The sequence below is a fragment of the Gopherus evgoodei genome, chromosome 7, assembly GCF_007399415.2.
Source record: "Gopherus evgoodei ecotype Sinaloan lineage chromosome 7, rGopEvg1_v1.p, whole genome shotgun sequence".
Lineage (NCBI taxonomy): Eukaryota > Metazoa > Chordata > Testudines > Testudinidae > Gopherus > Gopherus evgoodei.
Genome location: NC_044328.1, coordinates 127268227 through 127282449, shown reverse-complemented (window position 1 = coordinate 127282449; position 14223 = coordinate 127268227). Strand labels below are relative to the sequence as shown.

Sequence of the window (14223 nt, the reverse complement as noted above, 5' to 3'; positions counted from 1 at the left end):
CTGAACTAGGATGGTGTAATTGAAGAGGGGAAGAAATATGTGCGCGTGGGTGTGGTGGTGGGCTTTTTTTTTTGATGGGACATGATGGTGTCACACTGGTTTAAAAAAAAAAAACTGACCCAAATATCTTCTATGATTGCTGATATGGCTGCTTAAATCCTTCTGCCTCCTCTCTGCGCCTCCCTCTCCCAAAAGAGAGACAAACTGACAGTGATGAAAAGTAGGTTTGGGTTTGGCTATGTATGGCTTGCATAAGTGGTGTGTGTGTGTGAATATTTGACACGGATTGCTATGAGAGAGCAGGGATCGGGGCGTCCTTTGTGTGTGCACAACTGGGTCTATAAAGTCCGTTAAGGTGAATGCATCCAGGTTTTTGGATTAAGTACAGTGCATGTTTAAGTTCATTAGTGCAAGAGGAGGAAGAAATTTGGAATTTAGGAAAACACATTTAAGACCCTGACTGTGAAAGTGTCATCAATATTTCTTCACTGCTAGCAGCTTCTTATTGGCACAACCAAAGTGCCTGTTTACACTTATGAGGATTTTAAGCTAAGGTATCAACTTCTACCCAATATTTTCTGGTTTTTACTCCTTTGTCTAAACCAACAGGACAAATCTCTTCTTACAATGCTCTGTGACCAGAGTGGCAAACTAAAAATGCCAGAACACCCTAATTCTATTAGGCTGAAACATCCTAGGGTGGCTCAGAACCTTGTGGGTCACTTGCTTTGTTTTTGCAGCAACTAAGTTGCAAACATCAAAGACAGAAGCTACATTTTCCTATCTCTTTTGTTCTTTTCTCTTCCAGATAGTTAAATAGCTTAAAAACCAAAACCATTCTTTGGTGTGCTTCAGGGAATCATTGCCATGCACTGGGCAGCTGAATCTGAGTCTGACTGAGTGTGTCTGTTTTCTCCTCCTCATCATCTTTTTTGCTCAGGAAGTGAGTATGGTCTGAAAGGAACAAGCTCAAGGCCAAGTGAAGAAGATGGAGAAACTTTTTCCAGTTAAAGCCTTGATGAGTCTGTCTCCTTGTAGATGAGTGTTGAGGGCTGGTTCACTGTTTGAACATCGTGCCAGCAGTAGAAATTGAGCCAACTACCAGTGTGGTGGGAGGGGGAATTGCCCCAAATGTAACTACAACAATTGAAACCCTAAAGGAATCTTTAAAAACTGCATGGCGGCAACTTGTAACAATGGCTTGCTGCACAATGGCTCTCCTTCTCTAGGAGTTTGGAATTCAAGTCTCTCGGTGGATGTGTGTTGTGTTCAAAGGTGAAGGCCCTTAGTTTTAAACAAAGAAAAGCCACAAGTATTCTATTAATACACAGAGAGCCAGTGCAGAAGATTCAAGACATTCTGTCTACGCATGCCACAGCATGGCACAAGTCCTTTTTATACCCATCTCACAGCAAGTGTAAGTCTTCCCTTCTGTTGCAGGTATCAGTGTTTGGAAATAAGGACTGGTATGTATCTTCCGAAACAACGTGCTCTTGAAATGTCAAGATGACATTGAATTTAACTCCAGTTCTGTAGCATAGACGTGGCCTAATGTCGGCATAACCCCATGATTTAGGTGCAGCCTATAGCAATAAATGGGTTTTTCCGTTACTGTAGGAACACCATCTCCCCAAGCGAGGGTAGCTAGGTTGATGAAAGCATTCTTCTGTTGATCTAGCTGTGCCTACATCAGGGGTTAGTTCCGCATAGCTCTGGAGCTCAGAGGTGAGTGATAGAGGTATGGAAGCCTAAATTTTAAGTGTAGATGAGGCCGCTATCCGGTGGTTCCCCAATTTGTTCAAATATAGCTGAACTGGAGAAGTGCTCCTGTATCACATTAGTGTATTGCAATTCATAAGAACTTCCAGAGTAATAGTGTTAAGTGCTCTCTTGTCAGCATATGGAGTTAAATTCAGACGAAAGTGTATTTTTATACTTAGGGGAAAAGGCAGGGAAGCATAGAGTGTCCCTGCCCTACAATGCTTTTCAGTACAATATGTGCAATTAAATGCATATTGATCAGCAGCCTCTAACTAGCAGAGTAGGGCAGTGACCATGAGGATTACCTGCGATGAGTTTGAAACCAGCCAGGTAGAAAATAAAACTAACCAGAAATTATGAATAGCCAAATAACAAAAAGGCTTAATTAAATCTTGATGAAAATGTCTAACAGATTGCACTTATTTCTTCATTTAAAAATATACTTTTGATAAATTGTTTTAATTCCTAGGGCATAGATATACTCATCTTTGCTTGTCCGTACTCCATTGCCGTAGAAGCTTGGAGTTCAATATAGATTGATTTGGAACATGTATTAAGGTTTGAATTGCTTGATAGGTTCCAAAACTTCAGCTGGCAGGAGGAATGTACAAACCTGGCTATTTTTATTTATTTTTAAAAGCACCTCAGTACCATGTGAATGGTTTTTGTTTTAGCATTTTTTGTAATCTGTGCATGATTTAAAAAATGAAAGGTCCATATAGCTGAACTAGTAGTGAGAAGAGTGGCTGTGTAACTTATGACAGACCTTTGACTGCTTTTAGAAAGGCATTGGCTCTGTCCATTAATCTCGATAATATACGTAGACACAGACAATGCACACATCCTTAAAATGTTAATGATCTGACTGTGCCAGTGAAACCAGGAAACTAAGATGTAACTCTGTAAAATGTAGCATTTCAGACTTCAGCAGTACCATTTTTGTCTCTGCATTACACTAGACCACAAGCAAAAAGATCATTTGAGCACTTAAGCACAACTATTGTTCATAGCACCACCTCACTCAACAGGGTACTCTCGTCTGTGTGCATAGCTGTCTGTCCTCATGGATGGTCCAGTTGCCTCTTACACGTCCATCACCTCTGTCTCAATTTTCAGGGCAGCCAGTAAATAAACACGTTTGCCATCCAGTTATCAGTAGGTGAGCAGGCTGCCTGCCTGTTTCACCACCACCATTTTGCAGCTATGTTAGGAAATGCTTCTCCCACACACGTTGCTATTGTGCCTTTTAAGGTTCTTGTGCAGGGTACCCGGTGTTTGAGTGAATGACTTCACTTAGTAGGTGTTCCTTAGAATACTTTCACTTTCAAATACTTTTTTAAAGGCTGCTTTTAATTATCAGTCTGGATGTTCACTGGAGGGGCAGCTCGAGGCCCCAGCACGCCAAGCGCGTGCTTGGGGTGGCATGCCGTGGGGGGCGCTCTGCCGGTTGCCGGGAGGGCGGCAGGCGGCTCCGGTGGACCTCCCGCAGGTGTGCCTCCGGAGGGTCCGCTGGTTCCGTGGCTTCGGTGGAGCCACAGGACCAGTGGACCCTCCGCAGGCACGCCTGTGGGAGGTCAACCGGAGCCGTGGGACCAGCAGAGCACCCTCTGTGGCATGCCGCCGTGCTTGGGGTGGTGAAATGTCTAGAGCCGCCCCTGGTTCACTGGGCCAAATTCCGTTCTTGATGACATCAGCTCAACCCTGCGGAACTCAGTGGGTCTCTGTCCTTGCAACTGAGATGAGAATTTATGCCATTAAGTTATAAAGATTTCTGCGAAGTGATTTAAGTTAAAAAAACAAAATCAGAAGCTTGCAACACAGCAAATGGATACAGACAGGGATGAACTAGAGCAATGAAAATCAGTATAAAAATAGTTAATGGTAATGCCATTTAACAAACGTACTCTAAGTGTATTCTCAATTTGTTGGGGGTGGAGGGAAGATTTTTTGGCCATTCAGATCTTATGGGAAGTATGAAATGGAGAGATTTATGCTAGAGGGAATCAATATAAAGCTCATCACATATTTTAAAAAATTTTTCCTCCTAATTAAGCCAGATTAAGCTCATGTTAAGCGTCATGGGACACTCTCCTCAGAAGAGAAAAAAACTGACTAAATCTAATTTTTATGTTTTGAAGTTGATTTCTAATAAATTAGAAAGCAAAGATCTTACAGTGGGAAAGCATTCTCTGCTTTCCCCCAGTTAAATGTTAGACTCTGGATAATGGCATAATAGTTTGTCAATTGCTACAAAGTCATAATAGCAGTTTGAGTACAACTGATACTCTGAAGCAGGAAAGTGCCTATGGTAAAATAATAAACCATTATTTCGGTACTAATCTCAACTTAATTAGAATAGGACAATGCAGCATATTTTTAATACTAGAGGAAAAACTATTAGCATAGTATTTAGTAACAATGATATCCTATTATCCCAAAGACAAAATAGGATTAATAGAGCAGTAAAGCACTGAAACCATATATCAACAGAAGAACATAGTAGATTAATTTTGTCAATAGCCAAATTAAATTCAAATAGGGGAGGGAGGTGGGGAATCTTCCTTCTGCAAGGATCAGAAGGGATGGCTTGGCCACAATTCAAGTTTTGTTGCAGATTTTTTGTTGCCAAAAGGCGGAAGGTGCCCCCCAAGTTAAATATGCAGTTAGATGATTACAAACTCTACAAAAATTCTGTAAGAGTCTGCTGATTGCCCCCCTCCCTCACCAGCTTTTTTTTTTTTTTTTTTTGAGGCCAGAAGGGACCATTAGATCACCTAGTCTGAACTCCTGAACAACACAGGTTATCGATTTTCACCCCTGATTGTGGCGCTGACATCTGAAACAGGGAAATATACTGTAGATGCTTCAAGTTTCAGAACTATTTTCCTGCATGCAGTAGCCAGGATTCTGACCCTATCAGTTGTTAATGAAGGTGAAACTCTGATTGCAACGAAGTGTGCTGCAAAGTGACGGAGATCTAGGCCAGGGTACTCTGAGAGCATGTTTAATGTTCTAACCAAGCCTAGTCCTGAAATTGCATCAAACAAGTTTTCCCCAATGTCAGTGTGATCAGATTTCTCTTTATTTGCAGAGATTAGTCAAGTGTAAAATTCTGGATTGTTCTAAAAATATCTATTAACATCACTTTGTGATAATTTCTAATATGATGCAAACCTGGAAAATATTATGTCCTCTTTGCCTTGCTGTTTCATTTAAACTGTGGACTCTAACATAGGTATCAGAGTACCCAGGTTTGGATATGGGCCAACATATTCTCCAGTTAATGCTCATCTGCACCCAGCCCGGCTTCCATTGCTAAGGTGGGAGACTGAAGATTACTCCTCTCCTTGTTCAAGTCTCTAAGGTGCCACAAGTCGTCGTCCTTCCTCTCTTTTTAGTTTTTATTGCAGTCACTACGGAAACCAAACAGCAATGGTCCCTAGTGGCAGGAGCCCTATAGAAACAGGTCTGCTGCTTTCCTGGGTGACTGTCCACTCTGAGCACACTCCTGGTTAATTTGTTTTTAAGGCTTTAATACAAACGGAGGCAGACTGAGCACGTTTCTACCCTGCAATCAGACGTGTAACTGCAGCATGCGTAGATGTACCCGAGCTACCTTTGGTCTACCTAGCTCCAATAAGAATAACGGGGACGCTGCGGCAACATGGGCTAGCCATTGGAGTATGTAACCAGATTTGAGGACAGGCTGATACTGCCCTGTTGCCGCAGCTTCACTGCTGTCTGTCAAAGCTAGCAGCAGTCACACCTCTACCTGCAGGGTAGACAGACCCTTGGGAGAGCACTCAAGTGATGTCTTTTAGTCTGCAGAATGAAGAGTTGGCAATGCCTCTCCCTTATGCTTCCCCCACCCAGGTGAACATGTTGCAAGCCTCTTCTGGAAGGCACACCTCTAGGGAAGAGGCTCTGCGCTGAGTCTGCGCCCTGGTCGAGGGAAGTCAGTGGGAAAACTCCCATTGGTTTTGATGGGTGGAAGATTTGAGCGGGTTCATTGACATTGTGGGGTTACCAAATGTGATCATACAGCTCACTGAGCAGCCAGCTAATAGTAATGGCTTTTAGCCAGCTCAGGCTTGAATCTGAAATAGTGACCTACATGTGAGAAGCCTCGAGAGGGAGTATATGGGAAAAGGGCAGGAGAATATTGAGCATTTTAAACCTGTAATGTAAATCCTGAACATTGATGCAATGTCTATGCTAAAACTTCAGGATAAATGTAACTTTATATCCCCTACAGAGCTCTGGATGTCTGTATGCTGGCTTTTTCCTGGAAGTTATCTGCAGTATTAAACAAGGTTGATATACCTTTTGCTTTGTGTGTGACTATTTTATGGAGAAAATATGTACCATATCTGAAATTATGGCAGTCTTGATCAGGAATGTTATATAACCAACAAACAACCCTCCCTTCCCCCCTCACACTTCTTTTGCTTTAGAAAAATCAAAAACTCATTTGTTCAGAGAAATAAAACGGCTCTAAGTAGCTGCTGCTCTCTGGGATATATCATCAGGCTTCAGGACTGTGCTGCTGTCCTAAGCATTGAGACACATTCACCTACTGCAATAAGTCAATAAGCTAAGAAGTTGATCACTATTTATGGCCCTGCCTTGCACTGCCTTTGCCTCCATTCAGAGCCTTGCTGGCTTCAATGGCTGCAGTGACTCTGCACCCTAGCAGCAGTCTGCCGGTATGCTAGCAATACTGGATAAAGGCCTATTACTGTAGCCACTTTCTCCTTTGAATTTTTAGTTACTCTTCTGAGCTAGTAAGGAAAATTACATTGTATACTGCCCAAGTAATACTGGACTACATGGGCTGCAGGTCTGTGCTAGTATGACAATTCTGTTTTGCAGCACAGCTGTTTTGTAACCAACAGCGTTAGCGTCCTGAAAAATCTAGGCAGAGTCCTGTAGGAGGAAAGACTTTACACACATAACTTGAGTTTATAGCCATGTATGATCTTAGAATTTTTATTCCTTTTTATTTTGATAGGAGTTTTTATTCCATCCATCTCACAATTGCAGTGCATTTCTCTTGGGGTCTATAACTGGGAACGAAAGCTGACATTTGACAGAGCGAGAAGCGGGTGGGGAAGAGAAATACCCGCAGTGGGTTGGAAGATTTCTTGTTTTTCTGATGACATTCTTCTCTGAGAGGTAAAAGAAGAGTCTTAGCTGAATGTGTCCTGTGATTAATTTGTAGTTTTTCATGTTAATTATAACCACTATTTGTGAAATCAGGAGGAGGGCAAAGTATCAGATACAATGATTCTTTTCAAATAATTTAAATATATAAGCTGATTTGAATAAACTTTTCTAAAACCCAAGAGAGAAGACAATTCTCTAACACTTTACCCATGACAGGCAAACCTAGGATTGTGCAGAAAATATAAGATGTGTTGCTTTACATGAGACTTTTCTAACGCTGTCAACCCTTGTAGACATGTGGCTCCATTTGATGCATCCTGACAATGAGTTAACAGCAGCCCAGTCCTCCACATTCAGAACAGGGCACATCTGTTATACGTTTGTTGACCTTCAAGGCTCAGTTAAGAACTAGCTGGAAAACATCCCTTTTCATTTCTATTTTTTCTGGACTCTTGAACATGTTAGCGAGCTACTGCCGAAGGGATGGCTCTGTAAAGTCTGGTCAGACTGTACATTGTAGATGACAAGCCTTTTTTACCTGTAGTACACTCCTCTGCCTACATGGCGAAGGGCTCCATCTGCCCGTTTTGTTCTGAGAAGTGACTTCCTAGAACATTCCGAGGTGTCTTTTTGTTTTCTGGGGCTGTTTTTCTGACACTTCGCACCATTTCAGACCATCGGTTAGTGATCTGGGGCATAAACCTTGCTTGGCATGGCAGATAGAGGCTTATTTTTAGACCCTGCTAGGACGTCAGAGGTGCCTGGAAAACCGTTGTGTAGTGGGAGCTTACAGGACCCAAAAGCTCTCCCAGCGTAGTGTAGCCCAGAAATGTATCTAGTGCTAGTTCCTATTTCTAGGAAGGTCAAACACTAGTCCCAAACAGCATAAGGGGGGAAATGTATTTTAGGGGAGATGGGAGTACTGGAAGGAGTCTGTCTAAGGGACAGCTGGAGGGCTCAGATTTCCCATCTCTAAATCCGCACCATTCAGTATTTTTCCATTACCAGCTTGCACTTTTTTGAGTCTGTTTCACTCCATGTTGTACCACATTACTATAATTATGTGACCTAGTCTCCTCAGAGTGAATTATCAACAGGCTGTGCCACCCCTTTCAGGCAGAAGGAGGCAGTGTTGCCTAATAGAGCTTGCACTAGGATTCAGAAGACTTGAAGAGCCACTTCCCTCACTGGGGCTGTATAATGAGGATGATAGTGACCTCTTTCCTAAATCGCACTGAAGTCTACCAATGACAGGCACTGCCTAAGAGCGGGGGTAGTGGGATTATAACTCTGGGGGATCCTTCAAGCATTCTTCGAGTACAGTCATCAAGGGTAACACTTTCAAAAGTACTTGCGTCCCATTTTCAAAAGTGACTCTGAGCAAGGTATTGATACTGGAGAAGGCTGCGGGTTGGTCACTGACCCCATGACTTTCCGTGATCTCTGTGACTTCTGCAGCAGCTGATGCTGGCTCACAGGCTGTCCGAGCCAGTGGCAGCAACAGTTTGGGGTGTGTGAGAGGGGGATTGAGGGTACAAGGAGTGCTTACCTTGGGGTGGGGGGCTCCCCAGCTCCCACTGACATAGCCATGCAGCTCCTAGGAAGTGACGGAGGGGTCTCCATGTCTCCTGCTACCTGTGCCTGCAGGCCCCGCCTCCGCAGCTCCCACTGGCAGCTGGCGCTTGTTGCAGGAGCAGCGTAAGGAGCCCCCAGACCCTCATCTGCCTAGGAGCTACAGGGATGCAGAGCTGGGTAGGGAGACCTGCCAACTCTCCCACCCCAGCACCAACAGGGGTCCTGGGCCTCCTCCACCAGCACCCCCAGATCACCCTCTCCTGTGCACCTGCAGCCCACCTGCCCAGGTTTTCATCACTGCTATTTTTAGTAAAAGTCATGGGCCATGAATATTTGTTTACTGGCCCTTACCTGTCCATGACTTTTACTAAAAATACCTGTGACTAAAACGTAGCCCTAATAATGGAGACTCAGTTGCTGTGGCTGAGTGAGACAGAAAACACAAACTGTTTTCCCTTTGTGGGGAGAGGCAAGTAGCCATGAGAAGGGATGAGGAGGTGCTGAGAGCTGGGAGATCTGCAGGACTGGAGTTGGGGCCAGGTCGCAGAGCATCACTAGGGGCTGCTTGGCGCTCTGCGTTCTGTGGCCTCCCCTCTCAGAGCACAGCAAGCTCTGAGGATGTAGGGCACTGGCTCCCATCTGCTGCTTCATGCTATTCTCGGTATGCTCTTTCAGTGGGGTTAAGAGTGCAGATTAACTAGTGCTGTAAGAGAAGCATTTGGAGCCTCAGCTAAGTGATGTTGTTCAGCTTTTTCCACCGGCCTGGAAGCAGAAGAAGAGAAGGGTTTACAGAATTCCCTCCCTTGACTTCCAGTCTCCCTTGAGCATGCCTGTTCATCTCCACTTCTCCTCACTGAACACTGGAGGGGCTAATTGCACCCACAAGTGGCTACTGTAAATGATCCACTTACTCAGTGAACATTATACTTGGCATGCAAATTTCTGCCCTGCTGCTGCATGTGTCAACCTGTACTTCAGTGGGAGTTGTGTGGGCACCCGGGGTCAGGAATTGGGGCTGCGTATTGTTAAAATTAATATGACTGAAGTCTCACCTTCTCAGGATCTGTGCAGCGTACTCTTCTTTACATTTCAGTCTGTTTGCATAAGACTGGTTAGTTTCACTTCTTAGGTCTTAGGCACTGGCGTGCTGCTGCTGTAATAGATTCACAGGACTGCAAGGAAAAGTTTAATTAAACAAAAAGTCTCTCCACTTTAAATTAAATTTGAACATTAAGGAAGACATCTCTTCTTACCATTTAATCTCTTTTGTTTTTAATACAATTTTTATTATAAAATCATGAATGTAATCCTATTAAAAAGACATACAGCAAGTGCTAATTTATTGGAATTTTTCGAAAAGAATAATTTAGTCAGGAGAAAAATGAATGTAACTTACAATTGTAACTTGTGGAAATTGCATCGTAAAGGGACGCAGTCGTTTTTGTGTTTTGTTTTGTCATTGTTTTGTTTTAAAAAACAAATAGTTATATTTTAAAGAACTCCAGTCTCTGAGGTACCGTCTTTCACAATTTATGTTCTGATGCTTATATTTTTGTAGAAAGTCCTTTAAATATAAATTTTAACGTTGAAAAGACAAAATAAGCAAATGGATTTTTGTTTTGTTTCTTGTTACCTTTCAGTAGTTGTAATCTTTGGTGCTACTTGTAAGTAATAGCAGGAACAGAATAATCAAACATGATTTAATTTGACTGTGCTGCGTGAAATTTTACCCAATACAAATAACCTTGAATCCATTTTTAAAAGTGGTTTAACACAAATGTTGGTGCCTGGGCAATATCAGATTCTCAGTGCCCTAATCTTTATGGTTATGATCCTCCCAAGTACTGAACATCCTTAGCTCTGCCTTCTTGCAGCCAGAACCACTCCATATCATGATGCGTCTGTCTGCTTTCTACCTCTTCATGCCCCGCCTTCCACTTTAAGCCCCACACAGATGATAATTAACGGCTATTGATTGCACATTGCTTAGTGAACTAAAATTTTCAAATTCAGTGTTTCTGAACTAATGTGGGGCTTGTTCACTTCAATTAATGCCACTCTTCTGGAATGGAATGGCTGTAAATTGCACAAACAGTCTCTTGCTCAGTTTTGTTTTTGGGTGTTTTTTTTCTCATTTAAACCTGCGTACTTTCTTATGAGCAATCAGGTTATCTTTCAATGACTTTATGCAGTTCGCTGAACTTTTCCTTTCACTGAACTGTCAGTCCTCCTGTGGTGTCTCCTCCAATCCCTTCCATTCAAGAGAATACTTGCCTTCTCCTTTTCCCCTTGCCCACCAGGACCACCATGGTCTGTGCTATCCCTGGGCCAGGAAGAGGACTAAGAATGCACAGCCTGACTTCTTTTTCAGAGGGGGTGAGCATCCACAGATCCCATGTGAGCCAGAGGGAACTGCAGAAATGATGAGCTTCTAAAGATCAGGCCATGTTGTGAGTGCGAGGGGAGGGTGTTAGAATAAAGGCTAGATATAGCATATGGATTAAATGTTTCATATAAATTCTTTGGGTCAAGGACTGTAATAGAAATGTTACAGAATGTTTGTTTTCCCCGACAGTACATTCACATGAACTTGTGACGACCTCATCATCCTTACCCAGGATTCAATTGTGCCTCTCAGTCACAGATCCAGGAGAGGGACCATGTGGAGCTGCAGCTCCCAGAGTGAGTTCTGGGAGCAGCCAGCTATGTATGGGGGCCTGTACTGGCTGCTACATCCCTTAAAGAAAGTGTACCTTGAGCTTGCCTCTGGTGCTGCCAGCCCTGCAAGCTAAAGCAGGGAATGGATGGTAGCCTCCCCATTGAGGCTTTTGAAGTAACTAATGCCACTCGCCAGGGATGGTTTTTGCCTTCAGAGGAGTATACGGTTTGCAGCAGTGACCTGGCCCTGCAACCAAAGCAAGGGCTGCTTAGCTGTCCACAATCTGACCCACAGGATGTGGCAGTAGTAACACCTTACCTTTCTGTGTAGCGTCGCTTCAGGTAGTGGGTCCAAGAGCCCTTTGCAGATGAACATATGAGAGAACAATGCACAGCAGGGTGCAGCCGCATCTGGGTTGACGATGTGGGGATTGGTGGTTTCTTGCTGTCTGCCCGAGTGTGGAGAGGGGAAAATGTTATCTGAGGACCCTGGGCACAACTCCTTCTCTTGCAAGAGATGCCATAGGACCAGGCAGAATATCTGCCTCTGCAACCACCCTACCTTACAGAGGCTTCTTTCTCTCATACTTCTGTCCCTGGATCTGATCATGGCGGGAGTGTTGGGCTTCTCCTCTTCCATTCCTGCTACCAGCCCCTGCCTCCTCACCCTTCCCACTCTTTCTTCTCATTTGAATGACACTGCATCTGACTCTTCTCTCCTTTCCCCCTCCATATGTCACTGTCTTCTACCATCCACGCAACTCCTTCCCATCAGGCTTCCTTTCTGATCTCTTCCTCTCCTCTTTGCTACCTCCTTTCGCCATCATTGTGAACAACAACACTGTTATGCCTGTCACTCAGGCCCATAACTTGGGTGTTCTCTTCAACTCAGTCTCTCTCTAGGTCCTCACATCCAGGCTGTGGCTAAGTTTTCCGTGTCTCTTTTCTGTATAGCATCACTATGGTATAGCCTTGCTGGTACAGCCTTTCCAATACAGCCACGCAGCTGAAACTTTCGTTCAAGCTCATCATTTCACATCTCCATTAGTACACCATCCTTCTCTTTGGCCTTGACAAATTCATCTTTCTTCATTCGTATCCATTCAGAAAGCTGCTGCAAAGGTCAGGCTCTCTGCTTTTACTATCTCGCCTCTTTGCGTCCCTTCACTGGCTCCCTCTTCTCTATTGCGTCAAACATAGGCCATGTCTCTTCACTTCCAAGTCACTTCATGGCCTGTCATCTGTTGTTCACTATGGACATATTCTCCTGCCTGTGACTGGCTCATGATAGCAGCACTTGTTAAATCTTCAAACAAGCACCTTCATGTGGCCCTCCATGCTTCAAAGGAGCTCCCTATAAGCATCTACCAAGTTACCAAACTCTCCTTCCTCAATGCCTATAAAAAAAAAAAACTGACAGCAGTTAGGCAATTGGTGTACTGGTTCCATTGCCTGTGATGCTGACCAATAACATCTCATTGTTCCCTTGTGTGTCTGTTCATCTGTTGTCTCTTGTCTTGCACTTAGACTGTGAGCTCTTTGAGTCACAGGCGGTCTTTTTGTTCTGTGTTTCATGGATTCCAAGGCCAGAAGGGACCACTGTGAGCATCCAGCCTGACCTAGAACTTCCACAAAATAATTCCTAGAGCAGACGTGCTAGGAAAACAGCCAATCCTGATTTAAAAATTGTCTGTGATGGAGAAGCCACTCACAGCCCTTTGAAATCATTCCACGTGTTAATTACACTCACTGTACAAAAATGTACATCTTATTTCCAGGGTGAATTTGTCTAGCTTCAATTTCCAGCCATTGGGTCATGTTAGACCTTTCCCTGCTTGACTGAAGAGCCCTTTATTAAATATTTGTTCCTCATCTAAGTTCCCATAGACTGTAATCATGTCACCTAGTAATCTTCTCTTTGTTAAGCTAATTAGATTGAGTTCCTTTGTATAGTGATCAGCACAATGGGTCCTCGTCTTGACAGTACAATACAAACAAATAATTGTCTGTTTTTTTTCAGGTTTTCCCCAAATGATGCACACATCAGGCAGAACTGGCTGAAAAGTGGGGAAATGTTTTGTGAAATACTTTATGAAAAAATTCTTTTTTTGGTTGGGTTTTTTTTTTTGTTTGTTTGTTTTAAATTCTTAGACCAGCTGTAGTGTCCATCGCAGAAGAATGAGGGGTTGAGCCATCCTTGCTGGGAGCTGAATTCGCAGAGCTAGCAAAGCTAGTTAAATTGACTTCAAACCTGATGCCTAGCTCACTGAGTAGTATCCCTTCAGGGTTGTAGTATAATAAGATGAATACTCCATTGGGGCAGAGACCGTCTGTGCATGCCTTGTGCAGCACTCAGCATGTTGGTTACTTAGCATGCTATTATTTCATGCATATGTTTAGGGATGTACAGCACAAAACATTTTCCTGTAGCTTTAAAATCTATCACTTGGTGGGATGATATTTTACTGTAGTATACTATGATTTTTTTACCGTTTAAAATCAAATTACTCATATGGTCAAAGCTAATCTAATAAAAGCCCACAATATAATATGCAAAATGTCGGGCAAATAAAAAAAAAAGTAACAACTTATTTAATGCTCCTAAACTTCTTCAAGGAAAAAGAGCATTTGGTAGTCTGCACAGTGTTCTTGGTTAAAAATTCTGCTTTACTGCAGCAAGTGCTGCATCTGTAGAAAGTTAAGACGAATATGAATAGTGCTCTTAAAAAACAATCACTGACATGCTGTCACTTCTTAATGCATTGGGGTTTTATTTAAAGAAAATGATTTACTTAAAATTATAATAGCTTTTTAAAGTTGGTTGTAGTAAAATTGAACAACTGTGGTGGTATTAAGGTAATAGCTGCTTTTTGGCCAACTTAGATTGTTGGATGTTCCCTACAAGATTCCTTTGTGGCATTGTATGGAAGGATTAAGCTATTTTTAACACTGACACCAGATGTACAAGAGGAAGAAATATTGTTACAGCTTACCATGAACAGACGTATGGAATACAAAAACAGCAACTGTGAAACCCACAAAAGCAAGGAACTTCCAAGTTAA

At 43.0% G+C, this 14223-nt stretch overlaps 1 protein-coding gene across 2 annotated transcripts in view; it reads left to right on the top strand.

Moving 5' to 3' along the window:
* The window catches only part of PTPRG (protein tyrosine phosphatase receptor type G), a 589008-nt gene that overhangs the window by 98521 nt on the left and 476264 nt on the right, over positions 1-14223 (top strand). The window lies entirely within an intron of this gene.